We start from the raw sequence: 21,617 nt of genomic DNA on the forward strand, positions 1-21,617 counted from the left end.
GTTGAGGTATTAATCCAGAGAAAAACATCAGATTAATTCATTCGAGGATAAATACCAACTAATCAGTTTTTTATTTGTATAAATTTTTAAAAATATATAAAGTTTTGGTTGAAATAATAAATTTAAAATTATAAAAATTATAATATTTCAAGTTCAAATCCGGTTATATATAAATTTTTATTAGTTAGTTGCACATTCAATTGTTATTAGATAAACTGAAAAAATAAAATAAAGATAGATACAAAAGTTGATTATGCAATTGAAAGAATTCTTTTTATATTTTTAGATAGTTACAAAATGATCACTCAACTCTTGGTAAATTTTTTTTTCGGTCACCTAACTATAATAAGTTACAAAATGGTCACCTAACTATTCATTTTTGTCTTTTTTATATCACTGGTTGACTAACGTGGTAGCTTTTAAAAATTGGCACAATAGCAACTTTAACCCTCAATATTTATGTTTTTTTTTTGCTCGATCAAAGATCATACATAAAAGCCAAAACTAAGAGAAACAAGCAACAAGAACCGACCACCCCCACAAATAAACCAACACCCAATTATTACACCCTAAACCCTAAACCCTAAACCCTCAATATTTATGTGTTATGTCAATCTAGTCTTGATTTCAAAAAAAAAATCAACCCTCAGGATTTACACACGATGTAATTTGATCTTCTTCTTCTTTATTTTTTTTGTTTATTTCGAAAGAATAAGAAACGATGAAAATTATTATTTTTTATTTTGGGTGTTTTAATTTTTGTAAATTTTAATTAAATTTAGCTAATAAATTTGTTTTTAACTTTTCAAGTGTTAGGATTTAGGGTTAAATTTTTTAGAATCAAGAGTAATTTAATACAAGGTATAAATATTATAAGTTAAAATTACTATTATATCAATTTTAAAACGGCCACTACTAGAACGAGTAACCAAAAATAAAATTTATTAACAATTAAACCAAAAATAAAATTTATTAACAATTAAATAAATACTAATATAATTTATTTATTTTCATTTCGATAAACAAACCAATCATGCACAGTAGAATCTAATCTCTCCACTTTTTGGAACATGGTTACCCAAACCAAAATAGTGCCCCACTAAACAGCTCATCATTTCATATCATCTAAGATTGTGTGGTATAAATGTGTATGGGTTCAACTCAAAATATATTTTAAAAAAAATAAAAAAATATTTGAAAAGTTAAAGTAGAATTATATTGATTTCGTGATTTCATAAATTTTGAATAAATTATTTATTAATTTATCATTTTTGAGTTAGAGACTCGTTTTAGTCCATAATGCTTATCAATGTCTATCAAATTATTTGCAATAAGATTTATTTCAGTCAAAATTTTGTTAAATATAATCTAAATTGAAATATATATATTAATATATTATATTGGGGTTTTGTCGAGTTTTATTATAGTTTAAATTGAATATTTCCAATTTTCAATCTATTATATTATATTGATTTATTCTAATTCTAATTGATCAAATATGTATTATTTGTAACTTATACTAAGTTTTTTTTAAAAGTAAAATACGATACATTATAACAACACAAGTCATGTTTTAATCAATCAAAATTTGAATTGCCCTTTCCTGGGTTTTCAACTCAAAACCTCTTTGGTCTCAAGGCATCCTTTTATGAGTTTTCGCCTTGGTCTCTCTCTTTTTTTTTTATTTAAGTGAAGTATTTCTTGACTGAATCCGAATTCACAGGATTAGACAGGTTTTTACCATCCATCTCGGTCAAAATCAACGCTCCTCCACAAAATGTGAATATGTGTGATTAATTGAATTGATATGAATATTGATTGTATATGAAAAGTGAATTAAAGAACCCTATTAACAACATCGGGCTGAGTCGGATATAGTTGACATGCCATAGGATTGGAAGTGTTCAGGGATCGACCATGAGTCGATGAGACACTGGGTGTCAAACTATTACTTGGGATAAATTCGATGAGGTATTAGGTACCAATTTACTTCGGCATGGCCGATGAGACACTGGGTGTCAATATATTACTTTGAATTACCCGATGAGGCACTGGGTGCCATACTGGTGCGTTTTGGTTGAATCCGTGTATCCACCAAAGTCCGAGTCGTGTTAATAGGGGTATATAATGAATTGGAAAATTTGATCGATACGAATGAAATTGAATAATGAAATAAAAAAAAATGGTTAGAGATATGTATATATATATTGAGAATTTGTGAATTGAATGTGAATAACTAGTATTATGGTTCAATTGATATATGTTGACATTGTGAAAAGCTATCTGGGATAGCAATTGGTCGGAAGTGAATGTGTTATAAATGATTTAGCTATGGATTATTTATTGTATAATTATAGTATTTATATGATTGAATGTGTAAATAACATTAATTTTATATATTTAAAGTATTCGGATTATAAAAATACCATTGAGTTTATACTCAGTGTACGGTTTGTTTCAGTGCACATGTTAGGTTAAAGTCAGATCGTTGAATCAACATCCAAGGCCGATCCTAAACTCATTGTGGTGAAGTACATTTCTTTTTGGTAATGGCATGTACCTAGGATGTTTTATGTCGGTCATTTTGGAAAATATTTGTAAATAATATTATAAAATGATATTTGGTTGGTTATATATATAAATATATATGTTATGTTGAGTTAACAACGTGGTATGTTTAAGTGAATGTATAAATGAATTTGAAATAGGCAAATATTTGGGTTGAAATGGCATGATGTTAGATTTACTGAAATGAAGTATAATTGAATTGTTTTAATAGAAATATGTGAAGTATTTATATAGGCACATTGATTAAGCACTTAGATTGTCTATTATGATATAATTGATGTGTTTGATTGTGTTTTGAAGTGGTTGAATAAATGGTTTTTGAATTGCTTGGTATTCAAGATTTGCAGGGTTGGTAAACTTGGTGTATAAGACTCATTTTGATTCCACACGGCCTGGCACATGGGCATGTGACCAGACCATGTGAGATACAGGGCTTACACACGGGAGTGTGATTAAGCCGTGTGTCCCCTAAAACCTAAAATTTTCAAAACAGAATAATCATGTATTACTACACGGGTAGAGACACAAGCGTGTGTCTCAGCCGTGTGAGGCACACAGCCTAGCACACGGGCGTGTGGCTGGCCATGTGGCCTAAGTCAGAGAGTTACACGGGGTCAGACACGGCCTGAAGCACGGGCGTGTTTAAGGGCACACGAGCATGTCCCTGGGCCACACGAGCGTGTGAGCCCTGTACTTAAGAAAAAATTTGAAATTTTACGAAAATTTTTCTAAATTTTCGATTAAGTCTCGATTTGTTTCTAACACGTGATTTAGGCCTCGAGGGCTCAATAAAGGGACATTATGATTAAATTATGAAGTATATGTTATATTATTATATTATTGTTCGTATTTGTTCTGAAATGTCCGGTAATGCTCCATAACCTTGTTTCGACGACGGATAAGGGTTAAGGGGTGTTACACAATATTTATATATTATGTCAATTTAGTCTTGATTCCAAAAAAAGTTAACCCTTAACATTTACACATGATGTAATTTGATCTTCTTCTTCTTTTTTTCTTTTCCTTTTCCTGTTTTTTCAATTTTGCGTTTCTTTATAACATTGAGAGTTAATTTTAAAAGATAGAAAAACGATGAAAGTTATTATTTTGAATTTTTGGGTGTTTTCATTTTTTTGTTTATTTTTAATCAAATTTAGCTAATAAATTAGACTTTTAGCTTTTTAGGTGAAAAGATCATAAAGAACAACAAAAATTGTAAAAAAAAAAGACCAATTTACACAATGTGTAAATATTGAGGGTTAGATTTTTTAGAATCAAGACTAATTTGACACAATGTATAAATGCTAAAGGTTAAAGTTACTATTATGCTAATTTTAAAAGCTACCACCGCTAGCCCGTTGGTGACAAAAAATGATAAAATTTAATAATTAAATAACTATTTTTTAACTTTTTTATAATTGGGTGATCAAAATAAAATTTACTAATATTTAAGTGAATACTAATTAATTTATTTATTTTTCATTTTGATAAAAAAATAAATCGTGGACCATCGAATTTAATCTCTCTCCACAAAATCAGACACGAGTTCTTTCTTTTTTTGGACAATGGTTACCCAAAATAGAGAAAAATTGTCACATAAATATTCAATATAATTAGTGCCCTCACTAAACAGCTCATCATCTCATATTATCTAAAATTTTGGTATAAATGTTTATACGGGTTATGGGGCATCTTAGATGGATTAACGCTTCTTTTGGAGAGGAGTTATGACTTTATGATAACCCAAATTGATAGTATGGAGGCAGTTCAAATTATTCAAGACTGGGCTTGTAAGGACTTGGACTCAACTTTGATAAGAAGAATTTATCAACTTTTGTCTAGTATTAGACATTGGGACATTCGTCACATTCCAAAGGAAAATAATGGAGAAGCCGATGAAATTGCTAAACTAGTTCAAGAAAGGAGAGAAATCTTCAAGTATTCGAAGTGTCCCCATTGGGGAGTTAGTTTTATTTTATCGTAATATTTTAGGTTTAGTATTTTCACCAAATTTATTTTAAGAAAATAGAAAATAGTAATAATTTTTGAAAACTCAAAGTACAATTATATTAAATTTGTGATTTCATCCATAATGTTTATTAATATCTATCAAATTATTTGCCTTAGTTCGGATGGGTGGTGCGTTTAACTGTAGTTAGTGTAAAAACAACGGTGACAGTGATATTAGATAACAAAAAGTAAACTAAACGCAATGCACCTAACCACCCATCCAAACCCACATTAGTTAGTTACAATCTAAAATGAAATTTATATTAATATACTAATATATTATATTGATGTTTTGTTCATTTTATTATGATTTAAATTCAAATATATTTCAATTTTCAATCTATTATATTTTATATTGAGTTATTCTAAATTTAATTGATCAAATATATATTATTTGTAACTTATATTAAGCTTGTTTTTGAAAGTAACGATACTTTATTTGTACTTATAAATTCTTTCAAAAAATAAATTATGATACATTATAACAACACAAGCCATGTTTTAATAGAGCATGAGCTCAAATCTTTTGAATTTTTTGAAAAAGTCTACAGCTAGAATAAAATAAATCAAGTACAACTAGGTTTGTCTCAACAATTATAAAGTTGAATTGAATCAATATAAATTACAAACAGATTAAGAATGTAAATAATTTAAATTAAAATTCATATGTGACAATTGCATATGATAAGACTCAAAATTTGGTATATAAGACTCAAAATCTTGACTTTTACCAACAATGCCAAAATTTATTCGAGAGACTGAATTAAAATTGGTATCAGTTTTAAATTAAACCTGATTAATTGATATATTGAATCCAACAGAATGATTTTAAAGAAAACCACTCAAAACCAAGATTTATTGATTCCATCAAAAGACTGATGTTTTTAGCCAAAACTAAAATATTTCTCATGCAACAAATTTTTTATTGTAGTAGTGGATGAACAACTGTGAAGAGCCATAGAATTTTTTTTTTCTAAGGATAAGCTTCAATGACGGATTGAACTGCACGTATAGGTTTAACGTTGAATCGTGTAAAACCAAAACATAGCTCCATTCCTTTAAGGTCCTCTCTCTCCCTTTATTTGTAATAACCATCATCGCCGTGTCGAGCATCAACTTTGCGACACCTAGCTCGTCACCTTCTTTATCTTCTTCAAGAACTGCTTCAACGATTATAACATTCCCTTTATCTTTTGGAATGGCTTCTCATCATTTTTTTAGGATTTCAATGCATTCCTCGTCGTCCCAATCATGCAATACCCACTACAATTTGCAATGTATGGATTAATCATATAAGACCATATAATGAAGGGAAAGAAAGTACTAACCATGAGAAACGCTGCGTCGGCGTTTGGGATAGACATGAACATGTCTCCTCCTACGTTTTCAATGCTATCAGATTTTGGTGCAACGGCGACGACATGAGAGAGATCAAAGTTGATGCCTCGAATCCATGCGAATGCCTTGACTAAAAGGTTCAATGCAGTCCCGTTACAACCACCGACATCGACCAGGCTTTCGACTCCGTCGAACACTTTAGGACATCCTTCGATTGTCGCCTGCACCGTCAGTCTAGCATCGTAGTCCATGGAGTTGTTAAAGAGTTCTCTAAAGTCAGGGTTCGCCTCGGCGTAGCTCCATATATCTTTCCCGTTTGCTACTTCAAATGGTGAGATGTTATTGCCGGTTTCAAGGACTCGAGCACTAAGACTATGCCAGGTGCTAAGCAATTAGGGCTGGACATGAGCAATATGAAGGCAGCCATGGATTTTTCTCCACCTTTTATCAAACAACGAGACAATGGCGTCAATGAGAAGCCTACAGTATATTGGTTGATGGGTTCTTGTTTGAATATTCGGTCGTAGACTATTAAGGAATAAAAGAAAGTATTATAGTTACTGGAAGTTAATAGTTAAGTAGTGGTTAGCTATCAGCAGTTAATTAGTTGTTAGCAGTTACTGTCGTTACACTTTATTGTTTAAGTCGGTATAAATACAGCAGCTGGTTGTTCAGCTATAGTATGGAAAAATCATTCTTCTTCTCTTCTTCTTGAATTGTCTTTCTCATTATGGTATCTGAGCCATAATATTTTTTTTCTCATAGCAACTGACGCTATTTCGGGTAATGAAGATGAGCATCGGCAGTCGTTTAATACTGCTACTCATGCAGATGGTTCTTCACACGATCCGGGCAATGCTTCTATGAGGAAGATTCAACAGTTTCCTAAGCATGATACTGTGAAACTTGGTGAACATAACTTTCTTTAGTGGAAGCAGCAAGTCCTATTGATTCTTGAAGGATATGGCTTGCATGAATTCGTTCTTGGAACTGTTAGTGTTCCTCCACAATCAGTTGTTGATAAAGACAGTAATCTTGTTCCCAATCCTGAATTCTTGTTTCATAAACAACAGGATAAGTTGTTAGCTTCTTGTCTGCCAACTACCATTGGTGATGAGATCTTGGTTCATCTCACTGCTGCTCGATCTAGTTTTGATGTTTGGAATACTGTTGTCTGTCGTTTTGCCTCAAAATCTGCTTTGACAATCTCCACCCTACGACACTCTTTGTATTCTTAGAAAAAGAGCCAATTAACTGTAAAAGAATACTTGGCAAAGATCAAAGGCTTGTGTGATAATCTGACCGCTGCAGGAAATACTGTTTCTGAACAAGAGCAGATTAGTGTTATTCTTGCTGGTCTGCCTGTGGAGTTTGAGTCGATTAGGATTGTGGCTTCTGCAATGCGGGTTCCTCTTGATCTTTTTACAGAAATGCTCGCTGATTGTGAAGCTCGCCAACAAGAATTAGTTTCCAACGTGACTTTTCAGGCTAACTTTGTTCAGCAACGTGGTAGCACTGATTACACCATCAGTAAAAAGAGGGTCTCGACCACCTTACAGAGGTAATGGAAGATTTTCTAGAGGTAGAGGTCGAGGAAAAAAGTTTAGTAATACTAAACCTCAATGTCAGTTGTGTGGACGTGTTGGTCATACTGTCCAGAAATGCTATTATCGCTTTGATGAGAATTTTGAGGGGTTTCGACCACCTCTGCGAGCACATTGTCATCGGGCCAGGAACTTCAACTTCTTGTGCCGGACATCACTGCTACTCTCATAGGACTGCTCCGACTGGCTCTGCTGCGAATTCCAATCACGTGTCCTGTTTTTCGAATCCTGTGAACCCGACGGGTGTGGTACCCCGATTCAGGCGCATCCAATCATGTTACTAATGATTTGGATAACTTGCAGGGTGCAGCTCCCTATACAGGTAACAACAAACTTTACATGGGGAATGGGGCCTCTGTACCTGTAGCTCATGTTGGCTCAGGTCTTCTTCAAACTGCCAGTAGAGTTTTTCGTTTGCACAATATCTTGCATGTTCCTCGTATTTATAAAAATCTGTTGTCTGTAGCTCAATTTGCAAAAGATAATCAGGTTTATTTTGAGTTTCATCCTGTTCATTACTTTGTGAAGGATGTCAAGACAGGGAGTGTCTTATTGGTGGGTCACATTCATAATGGTCTGTACAGATTTGACATGTCAGCTTTCCAAGAATCTAAAGCTATTGTTTCGTCTCCAGTCACTGCTCATGTTACTAACCTGGCGCCTCCTACTTCTAGTAGTCTTGTTTTTTATTTGTGGCACAAAAGACTTGGCCACCCGTGTGATAAGACTGTTACTACAGTACTTCGGAAATGTAATATAATTGCAAACAAGTCTCAATTGAGCTCAGTTTGCTCAGCTTGTCAACTTGGAAAATTTCATAAGCTTCCGTTTTCTCTTTCTTCTACTGTGTATTCGGCTCATTTTGAACTTGTTGTTGCCGATATTTGGAGGCCAGCTTCTGTATCTTCTGAAGGACATTCTTACTATATTTCATTTGTTGATGCTTACTCCAGATTTACTTGGCTTCATCTTATTAAACATAAGTCTGAGGCTCTTGCAAAGTTTCTCCAATTTCAAAAATTTATTGAAGTTCAATTTGGCTATAAGGTAAAGGTGCTTCAAACTGACTGGGGGGGAGAGTTTCGGTCTTTTCCTCAAGCACTTTCTCCATTGGGAATACATCATCGACTTTCTTGCCCGCACACCTCGGAGTAGAATGGTTTGGTCGAAAGAAAACATAGGCATATAGTTGATGTTGGCCTGACGTTATTGGCTCAAGCGAATGTTCCTATACATCTATGGGCTCATGCTTTTATCACTGCGGTCCACTTTATTAATCAGCTCCCAACACCTGTTCTTAATGGAAAGTCCCCATATGAGCTGTTGTACAAGTCAGTGCCTACTTACATGCATCTCAAAGTTTTTGGTTGTCGATGTTACCCTTATCTCAGGCCTTTCAACTCTAATAAGTTGCAATATCGTTCCAGACCATGTGTCTTTCTTGGTTATAGTCCTGTTCACAAAGGGTACAAGTGTCTTGATGATAATGGTAAGATATTTATTTCCCGACATGTGAAGTTTGATGAAACGTGTTTTCCTTTTTCTGCCCACTCGAACAATGGTTCTGCTCTCCATGGGATTCGCCCTCAGTTTTTGCATCAACAAACTCATGTCCCATGTAATATCCTGATTTTGGGCCTAGTCGGAATAGTGGTTTCGTGACCACAAAATCCAAGATAGAAATAATTATTTTATGATTATTTTGAGGTCTATGATATGATTGCATGATTGTGTGAAAATTTCGTGAAGCAATTTTATGCATAAAGTGCTTAAATTGAAATTAGGGACTAAATCAAATAATTTGCAAAACTTGCATTCTAGAAGTTTCTAGTATGAAATTGTTTTACAATATTAATTAGGAGGTCTTAAATAGAAATTTTACCAATTTCTAAGTCTATGGACAAAAACTGGACATGGATGGAATTTTTGGAAAGTTTAGTAGTAAGGGCATTTTGGTCATTTAGGGGCAAAATGAATTAAAATACAAAATTAAAAGCCAATTTTGCTCATCTTCAACCCCATGGCCGAATATAGCAAGGAGAAACCATGGCTAGGGTTTTTCAAGCTTCCAAGCTTGATTGTAAGTCCGTTTTAGCCTCGTTTTTAATGATTTTTACGTTTTTGGAGTCCCGGTAGCTCGATTAAGCTTATGCTAGCAATAATTTAACCTAGGGTTTATATTTGGAAAAATACCCATAGGTGAAATTTGTGTATTTTGGTGTTTTATGATAGAATATGAGGTTTTAAATTATGTTAGACAACTTGTGCTACTCGGTTTTAAGCGAAAACGAGCAAAAGGGCTTAATCGGTAAAAATACCTAATAGTCATAAGTACATGTTAGAGTGAGAATTTGATGTTGCCATAGAAGGGAAAAATGATAAGCATGTCATAAAAGATACGAAAATAGGCTAAAGTTTAATTTACGAGCTTTAGGGCAAAAGTGTAAATATGCAAAAGTTTAGGGGCAAAACTGTAATTTTTCCAAAATATGATTTTGGGTCAATTTGAATAATGTGAGTCCTAATTAGACTATATTTTATATGATAGAGCAAGGAAAACTGAAATTCGGACTAAAATGGGGAAAATACCAAGTTGTGGACGAAATGGTAAAAGTAGCCATTTTCGCATACGAGGTAAGTTCATATGTAAATGTTGGTAACGTAGTTATTATTTTAAATGTTTTTATGTTATTTAAATGATATGATAATTATTATGAAATATTATACTTGTGATAATTGTTTGATAATATGTCAAATTATGTAATATACTTGGAAAATGTGAAATACTACCGAGTATCGGTATCGGCATTCCATAGAAGATGGTTGAGACACATGATTGGGAAAAAGGTCCCGTTGAACCTTAGGAATGGATTAGGATACAAGTGACATGTCACTAGGATGGTTGAGCATCCGAACTCGTTGAGTTGAGTCCGAGTTCACTTATGGATGCAAATGTCCGAACTCGTTGAGTTGAGTCCGAGTTCGTGAGATGTAACTAGGCATCCGAACTCGTTGATTTGAGTCCGAGTTCACTCATGGATGCGGACGCCCGAGCTCGTTGAGTTGAGTCCGAGTTCACTTATGGGCGGGTTACATAGTGGCTTGGCTACATATGTGGCACTTATGTGCAAACTTTCCATGTATCCAAATTATATTCTGATGTGTTCAACGGGTAAAGTTCTACTCAAATGGAGGAATACTCAAGATGAAAGGGACGTATTGGTAAGTGTTGTGAAATGGATACTTTGAACAGGTATGTACTTAACCCTCGGGTTGAAAACTCGATATAACAACAATATGGTAAGATGATAAATGAAAATGTGATATGAATATCTTGGTGATGATTATGCAAATGATGTTTTATGTTTGCTTATATGGTTATGTTACTTGCTATTTGCATGTGAACTTATTAAGCATTTATGCTTACTCCCTCCTTTTCATTCCTTGTAGTTTTGACAAGCCAGCTCGGAAATCGGGAACGGTCAGAGGCTCGCTCACACTATCCGTATACCATCTTGGCATAATGGCTTGTATATTTTGAGTATGGCATGTATAGCATTATAATCATTTTGTACATATGGTCTTATGATATGGTTATTGAGTGGTATGGAAATGCTTGGTAATGATTAGCCATTGGAATGGCTAATCATGATCATATTTGGTGTTATGTATGTCAAATTGCTAGCTAATCCATGGAAACCATGAAATAGGTAAAATTTACCATAAAATAGATTCAGACAGCAGTAGTGACGTGAATTTGAAAAATCACTAAAAATATTAGAAATGGAATTAAATAATGAATAAGTTATGGAATCGAATCTTGATGAGTCTATTTTCATATGGAAGAAGTGAAACAGGTATATGAGCTATACTTTATGAGATGTTTAAATTTTTGTGAAACAGGGCCAGAGCGATTTCTGGATCCCCTGTTCTGACTTTGGAAATTCACCATAAATTTTACAAAGATAATTAGAAGTCATTCTTTATATGTACAGATTCCTTATTGAGTCTAGTTTTATTAGAGACAAACGTTATAGTCATTGAAGCTTTGTACAGGGAGATATATGATTCGTAATACACAGAGGTTAGAGTAGTTGAACCCTGAAACAGGGGCGACTTTAACTAATAAACTGTACTAATTTGCCTGACCAAAAATTCTAGGAAAAAATTCATAAATAGATATATGAGTCTAGTTTCAGGAAAAATTTACGGAATTGAATTTCAAGTTTCGTAACTCAAGATATGAATTTTTAAGCGACTGTGATGCAGATTGTTAACTTGACCGAAAATTTTAAAAATAAATTGTTTGAGCTGTTTAAGTAATGAATTAAGTCTGTTAACACCTCGTGTTCGACTCCGGCGACGGTCTCGGGTACGGGGCGTTACATCCCAATACTGGTGCCTGCTGATCGGCTTGCAAGTCTGGTTACCTCTACTCCATCTGTCGCTTGTAATTCTCCAGCCTTGCAGCCTGGATTCACTGGTGCTTCTGTTTCAACTGATGAAGCTAGTTGCAGTCGTTCTGCCTCTTTGTCTACACCACATTCTTCTCCAGTTGATACTTGTTCTAATTCCCATTTAGCTCCTGGCAATACTCAGATTGATTCTTCTCCAGCTACTGCATGTTCAGATTCCCATTCAGCTCCTGCCAGTACTCAAGTTGTTGAGGAGGTGGCTGCTCCTCTTGTCAATGCGCATCCCATGTAAACCAGGGCCAAAAGTGGCATTTTCAAACCCCGTATTTTTTCAGTTAAACTGCATGATACTGAACCTGTCACAATTGCTGAGGCCTTTTCTTCTAAAGAGTGGACTCTTGCTGCCCAACAGGAATATAATGCTTTGATGGAAAACAATACATGGGATTTGATTCCTCTCCTTGCCAATAGGCGAGTAGTGGGGTGTAAGTGGATATTCAAGCTTAAACGTCGTTCGGATGGGTCTATTGCTCGGTATAAGGGTCGGTTAGTGGTCAAAGGTTATCTTCAGGAAGCTGGAATCAACTTCTATGAAACTTTCAGCCCCGTTGTTAAACCAGCCACAATTCGTGTTGTTCTAGCTTTAGCAGTGAAGTTTGGCTGGCCGTTACGACAAATTGACATCAATAATGCCTTTCTTAACAGTGACTTAACTGAGGAGATCTACATGGTTCAACCCTCTGTCTTTGAGCAGCGTCATGGTAGTCAAAACTTGGTGTGTCGATTAAAGAAAGCTCTGTATGGCCTTAAACAGGCTCCACGCGCTTGGTTTTCCAAACTTAGAGATTTCTTACTTACTTCTCGATTTGTACTAGCAAAGTCAGATGGCTCTTTGTTTATTCGAAAAACTGAAGGTATGTTGCTATATGTGCTGGTTTATGTCGATGACATCATTGTCACTGGTAATCATCAAAACAGTATTGATGAATTTGTCACAGCCTTGGATACACAATTCTCTTTGAAGGATTTGGGGCCTCTCAGTTATTTCTTGGGTATTAAAGTCTTGCCTACTACCAATGGGTTGTTTTTGAGTCAGCGCAAATATATTCTTGACCTTTTAAATAGAGCTAAAATGGAGTGTGCAAACGGTTCTCCTACTCCCATGGCGACTTCGACGCGTTTATCTCAACATGATGGTAGTGCTATTGAAAATGAGTCTGACTATAAGAGCATTGTGGGTGCCCTTCAGTATGTTCTTATCACTCGGCCTGACATTACATTTGCTGTTAATAAAGTCTGTCAATTTATGCATCAGCCTCTTGATCAGCATTTTAAGGCTGTAAAACGAATTCTTCGATATCTTCAGAATACTGTGGAGTATGGTCTTCATTTTACTGCTGCTATCCACTTGGATCTAGTCGGTTTTTCTGATGCAAACTGGGGCACTGATATTGACGATAGGCGGTCCACTACAGGTTTCTGTGTGTTTTTTGGTGGTAACCCTGTGGCCTGGGGATCCAAGAAGCAACTCGTTGTCTCTAGGTCCACTACAGAGGCCGAGTATCGAGGACTTGCTCATACTGTTACTGAGATCGTGTGGCTTGAGTCTCTCTTGTCTGAATTGCATATTGTTCCTTCCAAGAAAGCTACCGTATGGTGAGATAATTCAGGCGATTCTTCAGACGCCAATCCAAGATCTTGCATTCAAATTCAAACATGTGGAATTGGATTTATTTTTTGTGAGGGAAAAGGTTGCTGCTGGAGAGTTGATTTTGGGGCATGTCCCAGCTCAGGATCAAGTAGCAGATATTTTCACTAAGCCCTTGTCTGCTCCTATGTTTACAAAGTTTCGCTCGTGTCTCAAAGTTCTTTCCAAACAAGAACCAACAGCAGAGGTCAAGTAGCTGGAGGCATATTAAGGAATAAAAGAAAGTATTATAGTTACTAGTAGTTAATAGTTAAGTAGTGGTTAGCTATCAGCAGTTAATTAGTTGTTAGCAGTTACTGTCGTTACACTTTATTGTTTAAGTCGGTATAAATACAGCAGCTGGTTGTTCAGCTATAGTATGGAAAAATCATTCTTCTTCTCTTCTTCTTGAATTGTCTTTCTCATTATGGACCATGAGCCTCATAATGCGATGAAGACGCGACGGTTCGCATCGGAGGGCAGTGGCTAGCTCGAATAGTGGCATAGGGCTTCCATAGTTTTCAATAACATCGGCAATCCCAAGCTCAATGGCACATTTAACTACAGCTATTTTAGCATAACCGAACATATAATTCCAAATCTTTATTTCAGCTCTAGCTTCTTCCTTTATTGTGATTTCCATATCTCCCATCTCAACTTTTTTTTTAAAAAAATTATTTTATTTGAGAACTTTTGGTAACTGTATGCCCAAATCTTGACTATGAAGCTACGATTTATAGAAGCAAAGGTATTGGTTTGAACTAGGTCACAGTTCTTGAATTTGACTTTATCTTGTCAAATATGCTCCCACGCACAAAAAATTATTAGATTAATTTGGTCAAAAAATTACTGTGCAATTATTTGAGGTGTACCAAATAGTATATCCACCTTAGATTTTGGTTAACTTTTACCGTAATGTACTTCAATAGTAATTTATAGATTTAATATTTATACTTTTCGAATTAATTAATTTTTGTCACATTTTAAAAATTGAGTTCGAACCCCTTCTTTCATTTTTCATGCCTTTCACATTTGCTGCCCACTATTTTATTTATGTGGCAGTGAGTGTATGTGTGTGATGGTGGGATTGATGGGTTTTTTTTCTTTTTTTGGAAGCATTCAATGAAAAGCAGGGATACATTTCCCCACCACCCGACGAACTTCAGACATTTCCTACCCTACTCGTTTCCATGGTGCCCTGGAATCTAATCTCTCTGCACAAAATCAGACACAGGATTTTTCTTTTTAGGACATGGTTTACCCAAAATCAGACGCAGCTCATCACCTCATATTATTCAAAATTGTGTGGTATATATGTTTATAGGGTCAACTCAAAAGATATTTTAAGAAAATAATTATAATAATAATTTTTGAAAAATAAAATTAAAATTATATAAATTATTGTTTTTTTTGTGTGTTAGTCTTCGTCAATAATGTTTATCAATGCTTATCAAATTATTTATCCTAAATATTTATTGTCACTATCTGAGTATAAAATTTATTTCATTCGAACTCTAATTGGTTACCACTTAAAATGAAATATTATTATATTAGATAGATTTATTATTATTTAAATTTGAATATTTCAATTTTAATCTATTATATTTTGAATTGATTTATTCTAATTCTAATCGATCAAATATGTGCTATTTGTAACTTATACTAAAATTTTTGAATATGATAAATTATATTCGTACTTTTTGAATTTTTTATAAAAATTTAAAAATAGAATATAATATAATCAAGTACAACTAGGTATGTATGATGATGTATGAGGAATTATAAAGTTGAATTAAACTAATATAAACTATAAATAAATTAAGAATCGAAATAATTCGAACTAAAATCCACGTATAACAATTGTGCACGAAGAGATTCAAACTTTAGTACATAGGATCTAAAACCGCGAACTTTATCAACAATTTCGAATCTTACTTGATAGACAATTCAAATCTCTTATCCGGATCAAAGTAACAATACAAAATTATTCCAGAGGTAGAATTGGAGATTGAAATAATTATTGAACAAAGGGAAATACTAAACGAAGAGCAAGACTGAAACATTTCTCATGCAACAAAGTTTTAATTGTTTTGTAGTAGTGGATGAACAACTGTGAAGAGCCATAGATTTTGTTTTCTAAGGATAAGCTTCGATGACGGATTGAACTGCACGTATGGGTTTAACATTGAATCGTGTAAAATCAGATTGTCGAAGAACATAGCTCCATTCCTTTAAGGTCCTCTCTTTCCCTTTATCAGTATGAGCCATCATCGCCATGTCTAGCATCAACCCCACGAAACCTAGCTCGTCACCTTCTTTATCTTCTTCAAGAACTGCTTCAACGATTATAACCTTCCCTTTATCTTCTAGAATGGCTTCTCGACATTTTTTTAGGATTTTAATGCATTCCCCGTCGTCCCAATCATGCAATATCCACTGCAATTTGCAATGTATAGATTAATCGTATAAGACTATATAATGAAGGGAAAAAAAGTACTAACCATTAAAAACGCTGCTTCGGCGTTTGGGATAGACATGAACATGTCGCCTCCTACGTTTCCAATGTCACCGGATTTTGGTGCAACGGCAACGACATGAGGGAGATCAAAGTTGATGCCTCGAATCCATGGGAATGCCTTAACTAAAAGGCTCAAAGCAGTTCCATTACCACCACCGACATCAACCAAGCTTTCGACCCCGTCAAACACTTCGGGACATCCTTTGATTATCGCCGGTACCGTCAGTCTAGTATCGCAAGCCATGGCATCGTTAAGAGTTGGCTATGGCCGGGGTTTGTCTCGAAGTAGCTCCATGGATCTTTCCCGTTCACATTTCAAATGGTGAGATATCATTGCCGGTTTCAAGGACTCGAGCACTAAGACTATGCCATGGTGCTAACAAAGTAGGACTGGACTCGAGCAATATAAAAGTGGCCATGGATTTTTCTCGACCTTTTATCAAACGACTAGACAATGGCGTTGATGAGAAGCCTACAGTATGTTGGTTGATGGGTTCTTGTTTGAATATTCGGTAGTGGACCATGAACCTCATAATGCGATGAAGACGCGACGGTTCGCATCGGACGGCAGTGGCTAGCTCGGATAGTGGCACAGGGCTTCCATAGTTTTCAATAACATCGGCAATCCCAAGCTCAATGGCACATTTAACGACAGCTATTTTAACATAAAAAGAACAACAAATAGTAATTACGAGTGCTTTTTGGCAAAAAATTAAGAGTTAAAACATCACTATGTTTCAAACAAGTTCCCTGATTGGACGGATTAAATCATAAATTAATTAGAGAAACTATTGAACTTTGTCTGTAACTCACTATAGGCTCGGAAAATAAAGAGAAAATGTGTACGAACGAGATATCCAACAACAAAAAGAAGGAAAATGATTGAATAGAGGAACTCCTGAACATTTGGCTATCTCAGATGTGTCGATATCAATAATGACTCATTATTTCGATGAATCATTTCTTGGGACAGAAGAAAATTATATAAATACTTACTCGAAATCTCACTTATCAAATTCTATTGTGGAAGACACAATTTTTTCTGAAGAATTTGCCATGATATATCTGATCCATGCATAATATCATGAAAAATGGATACAAATTTTTGACTGCTACTTAGTATCGGCAATAGGTTTGAAAAAGTATCTAAAAATACCAAACTATGACAAGTTACAAAACGATCACCTAACTATTCGATTTTGTCTTTTTTGTCTCCATTTGGCTATCGTGGTAGCTTTTTGAATTAGCACAATATTATCTTTAGCCCTTAATATTTATGTATAATGTCAATTTAGTTTTGATTCCAAAAAAAATTAACATTCAACATTTACACACGGTGTAATTTGATTTTGTTTTATTTTTATTTTTGCAATTTTGTCTTTCTTTGTGATATTGAGAATTATTTTTAAAAGAATGAGAAACGATGAAATTTATTATTTTGAATTTTTGGGTGTTTTTATTTTTGTATTTTTAATCAAATTTAGCTAATAAGTTTTATTTTTAACGTTTTAGGTGAAAAGATCACGAAAACAACAAAGTGCAAAAAAAAGTGTCAATATTGAGAATTAAGTTTTTAAAATCAAGACTAATTTGACATAATATATAAATATTAAAGGTTAAACTTGCTATTTTATCAATTTTAAAAGCTGTCATCAATAAGGTAATTAAAACAGAAAAAAATTAAATAATTAAATGACCATTTTATAACTTTTCATAATTGATCTAATTATCCTATCAATTATCCTATTAATTGAGCTAATTTTTCTCAATTGACAATTTACCTAATTATTTTAGGCTACCATACAGCCACTGATATTCATAATTTCAATACCAAACCCTAATTCTTAAATTTTCACAATTTAATCCTAAAATCAATATCTATCAAAATTACTTGATAAAATAATCAAATAACAAAATTAAAGCTTCAAATCTATGTTAATTCATCATAAACATCTAGAACTCATCAATGGTAACTTTCAAAGTTACCCATAAAATCAAAAACTAATGAATCATATAGTTGGACCTAATTGCAAAAGTCTTAGAAATACAAAAATTACAAGAAAAATGATTAAATTTACTAACCAATTGAAATTTGAACGCAAGAAGTCCCTAAGGCCGTGGCTTCCTTTCTTCTTTCTCTTTTCTTTCCTTTTTCTTTTTCTTTTTTTTTTCGTTTGGTTTTCTATTCTGTTTCTTTCCTTTATATGTTTGTTATATTATTATCTAATAATATTATATATATATATAAACTTAAAAATATCTAACTTATGCCACATCAACTTTAAGTAATGGCATAATTTATTCTTTGGCCCCTTAAATTTTTTTTAATCTATAATTCAACTTTCGCCCTATATGCAATTTAGTTCTTTTACCTAATTACTTTTAATTCAAGCAAATTCACTTAACCGACACCTAATTAACTATACAATTAACTTCTTAAATATTTATTAAAAATATTTACGAGTAGGATTTACGGAAACGGAGTCCCGGGAATGCATTTTTTTAATTTAGTCATTTTTAATTAATTAACTATCTAAACATTAAAATTTCCTAACGAAACTTTAATACCAACTCAATGACACTCCATAAATATTTTTATAAATATTTACAACTCGATTTATAAAATCGAGATCTCGATACCTCGTGTAGAAGCCTAATTTTGTTCGGGCCCAAACAAATCAAACCAAACCAAATAAAAAAACAGTCCATATCAAACCTAAATTACAAAGCCCAAAAAAATTAAAAACTCTAAGACCCAATTATAGGCCGACAACCTAAATATTTTCCAGTAAAAATCAAAAAACCTAATCCCACCGCAGCCTCTCCATGTCGGTAGGCGTACCGTCTAACACCCCTCTGCCACACTGTTGACCTTGCTCTTTGCCACCGTCACCTGCAAAAAAGAGAAAGAAGAACAACACGCAACAGTAGTACAAAATAGTAGAAAAATAGAAAAATAATGTTGTAAAATCGGCTATAAAAAGCGTAAAGAACAGATTGTAAAAATGGGGACTTTTGAAAAAAACCAATCGAAATACAAAAATAAAATTAAAAATTCAAAGGTGATTTTTTTTCTGTTTAGTTATTTATTAGAAAGCAAAAAAAAAAGGAAAAAAAAACAACAAATATATATATTACATATAAAAAAAAGGGGCGAATCGAAAAAGATCGAAGCTTTTTGAGTTTTTTTTTATCGTTTTAGGCTTTTAGCCCTTAGATCCGAGCTTTGGAAGTCAAAAGGCTGAAAAAAGGAAACTTGTTCCATTTTCCGGTCACCGTGGACGGTAGAGCCATCGCCGTGATCGACGGCCGTCGCAGCAAAGCTCGGCGATTCTCTTGGCCGGATTTGGGGGGCTATTTCAAAGAAAAGGGAAAGAAGAGAGGATTTTTTTTTTTAAAGGTAGAGAGGAAATGATTTTTTTCTAAAATTTTTTGTTTTTATAGGCCTCCAAAACGACGCCGTTTTTGGGGTGACATCAGATGTCCAAAACGAAGTTGTTTTGACACGGCCCGTGGTCCGACCCGCCCCGCCTCAGGATCCGTATGTTTTTTTAAAGGGGAATATTTATGCTTTCGGTCCTTCCGTTTTTAATAACATTTCAATGCAGTCCTATTTCTTTTTTTCTTTTTAAATTTTTACCACGTAATTTTGATTTTAGTTCATTTTCGTCCCCATGGAACGATGCGTTTAGAGGGCCTGGGAATAATTTCCCAGTTGGTCCCTACTCTTTTATGCGCATTTTATTTGAGTCATTATTTATGTTTTCTTATTTAATTTATTTGTTTTATTATGATTTATGCTTGTAATTTGTTTTATTAGTCTATTTATTTATTTACAATTTACACTCCTTAATTTCAATTAAGCCCTCTGATTTAATCAATCTTTCCACAAATTGTTTTTATTTATTATTTATTCATTTATTTGTTTATTACCTTTTTTCTTACATTTAAAAATTAAATTGTTCATATTCTTTTATTTGCGCTATTATTCTTATTATCTTTATTATATATTTTTTTATTTTTCATTTTATTATTTCTTTATTTATTTTTGATATTTTTATGTCATGTTTATTTATTTTTTAAAATCATGCATATTCCACTTATTTATTTATTTATTTATCTTAAATTACATCATTTATTTATTATCACCATGATATGATTATTAATGTAAGTGTTATTATTATAATATTTTTTCATTTATGTATTATTTCTCATTCTATCTATATAGTCATTTTAAATACGAAGCTTTATTAACAATACGAAACTTACTTGACAGAGAATTCAAATATCTTATCGATATCAAAATAACAATGGTATATTAATTAATTTTTGCAACCAATCCAAAACTATTTGTTAGGATTTCGACCCGATTAAGCAACGAACAAGAAAATAGCGGAATAAATTGAGAAATTGAACACACAAATTTAACTTGGAAAAACCCCTCCAAAGAGGATAAAAAACCATGGGCAAAGATAATTTTACTATAATGGCAAAAGAACGAAGAGTACAAAAAGATGGAGATAAAAACTAAACCCCGAAAACCCGAAAACCCGAAAACAAAGAACCCACAAAACGTAAACACAAAATTATCTAAATGTGTTATGAGTTCTAATCTTTAATGGGCATATATTCTAAGGTTGTAAAAGAGCCTATTTATAGGCTATATTCATAGATCAAATAATAATAAAATAATCTAAACTAATCAGTGTTTGATTGAAACAAGTAAACAGAGTTTAACTGAAAGATTACTTTTCAAATTTGACTGAAAATAGGAGAAATATTTAACAAATCTCCACCTTGACTCATATTTCCACAACGCCATCTTTGCCAAAGCCCGTCATGAGCCTATCTTGAACTATGTAGGGAATTAACTGAGTCGAATTTGTGCTTAGAAACTGGAAGACTTCTAGCCTTCGACTGTACACTGCCAAATCAAAACTAACCCCTGGTCTGATTTTCACGAACACAGTGTCCTAACTTTTCAAAACCTGCATCCAAAAGAGAACCTCTCTTCAACGAAATAGTCATATCTTTTTCCCTCCTATGACCAAGTTGCCTCCGCTCCAAACAAGTTGACTTCAACTCCGTAACGGACGAGGGACGTTCGATTTCACCGGTTGTAACACCCTGAAAATTTCTACAGTAAGATATTATCCTTAATATAATAAAATAAGGAATAAAGTGACAAGAAGAGGAAAAATTGAGTTATGTCACTGGAAAGTATATTATGATATACTGATTTAAGAAAGGACTAAATTGTAAAAGTGAGAAAAGTTTGTGGCCCAAGAGTAAATACTCAAAATTTGAGGGATTAAAATGTAAATATGAAAAGTTGAAGGACGAATGGTGCAAATATTTTAAGGGTGAAATGATCTAGAAACCAAGGAAAATTGATGAATTAGGACCAAATTGAATAGGTGAAGAATTATAAGGGACTAAATTGTAATTTTACCAAATTAAGTGATGACTCAAGAATC

The 21,617-nt window shown here is 33.5% G+C and overlaps 2 pseudogenes; both read right to left on the reverse strand.

Annotated features, from left to right (window-relative positions):
* Positions 1-5,551: 5,551 nt before the first annotated feature.
* On the reverse strand, positions 5,552-14,265 carry LOC108460082 (acetylserotonin O-methyltransferase-like; annotated as a pseudogene).
* A 1,268-nt stretch (positions 14,266-15,533) lies between these two features.
* On the reverse strand, positions 15,534-19,434 carry LOC108458958 (acetylserotonin O-methyltransferase-like; annotated as a pseudogene).
* Positions 19,435-21,617: the final 2,183 nt, after the last annotated feature.

Source organism: Gossypium arboreum, chromosome 4 (assembly GCF_025698485.1).
Source record: "Gossypium arboreum isolate Shixiya-1 chromosome 4, ASM2569848v2, whole genome shotgun sequence".
In the NCBI taxonomy this organism is placed as follows: domain Eukaryota; kingdom Viridiplantae; phylum Streptophyta; class Magnoliopsida; order Malvales; family Malvaceae; genus Gossypium; species Gossypium arboreum.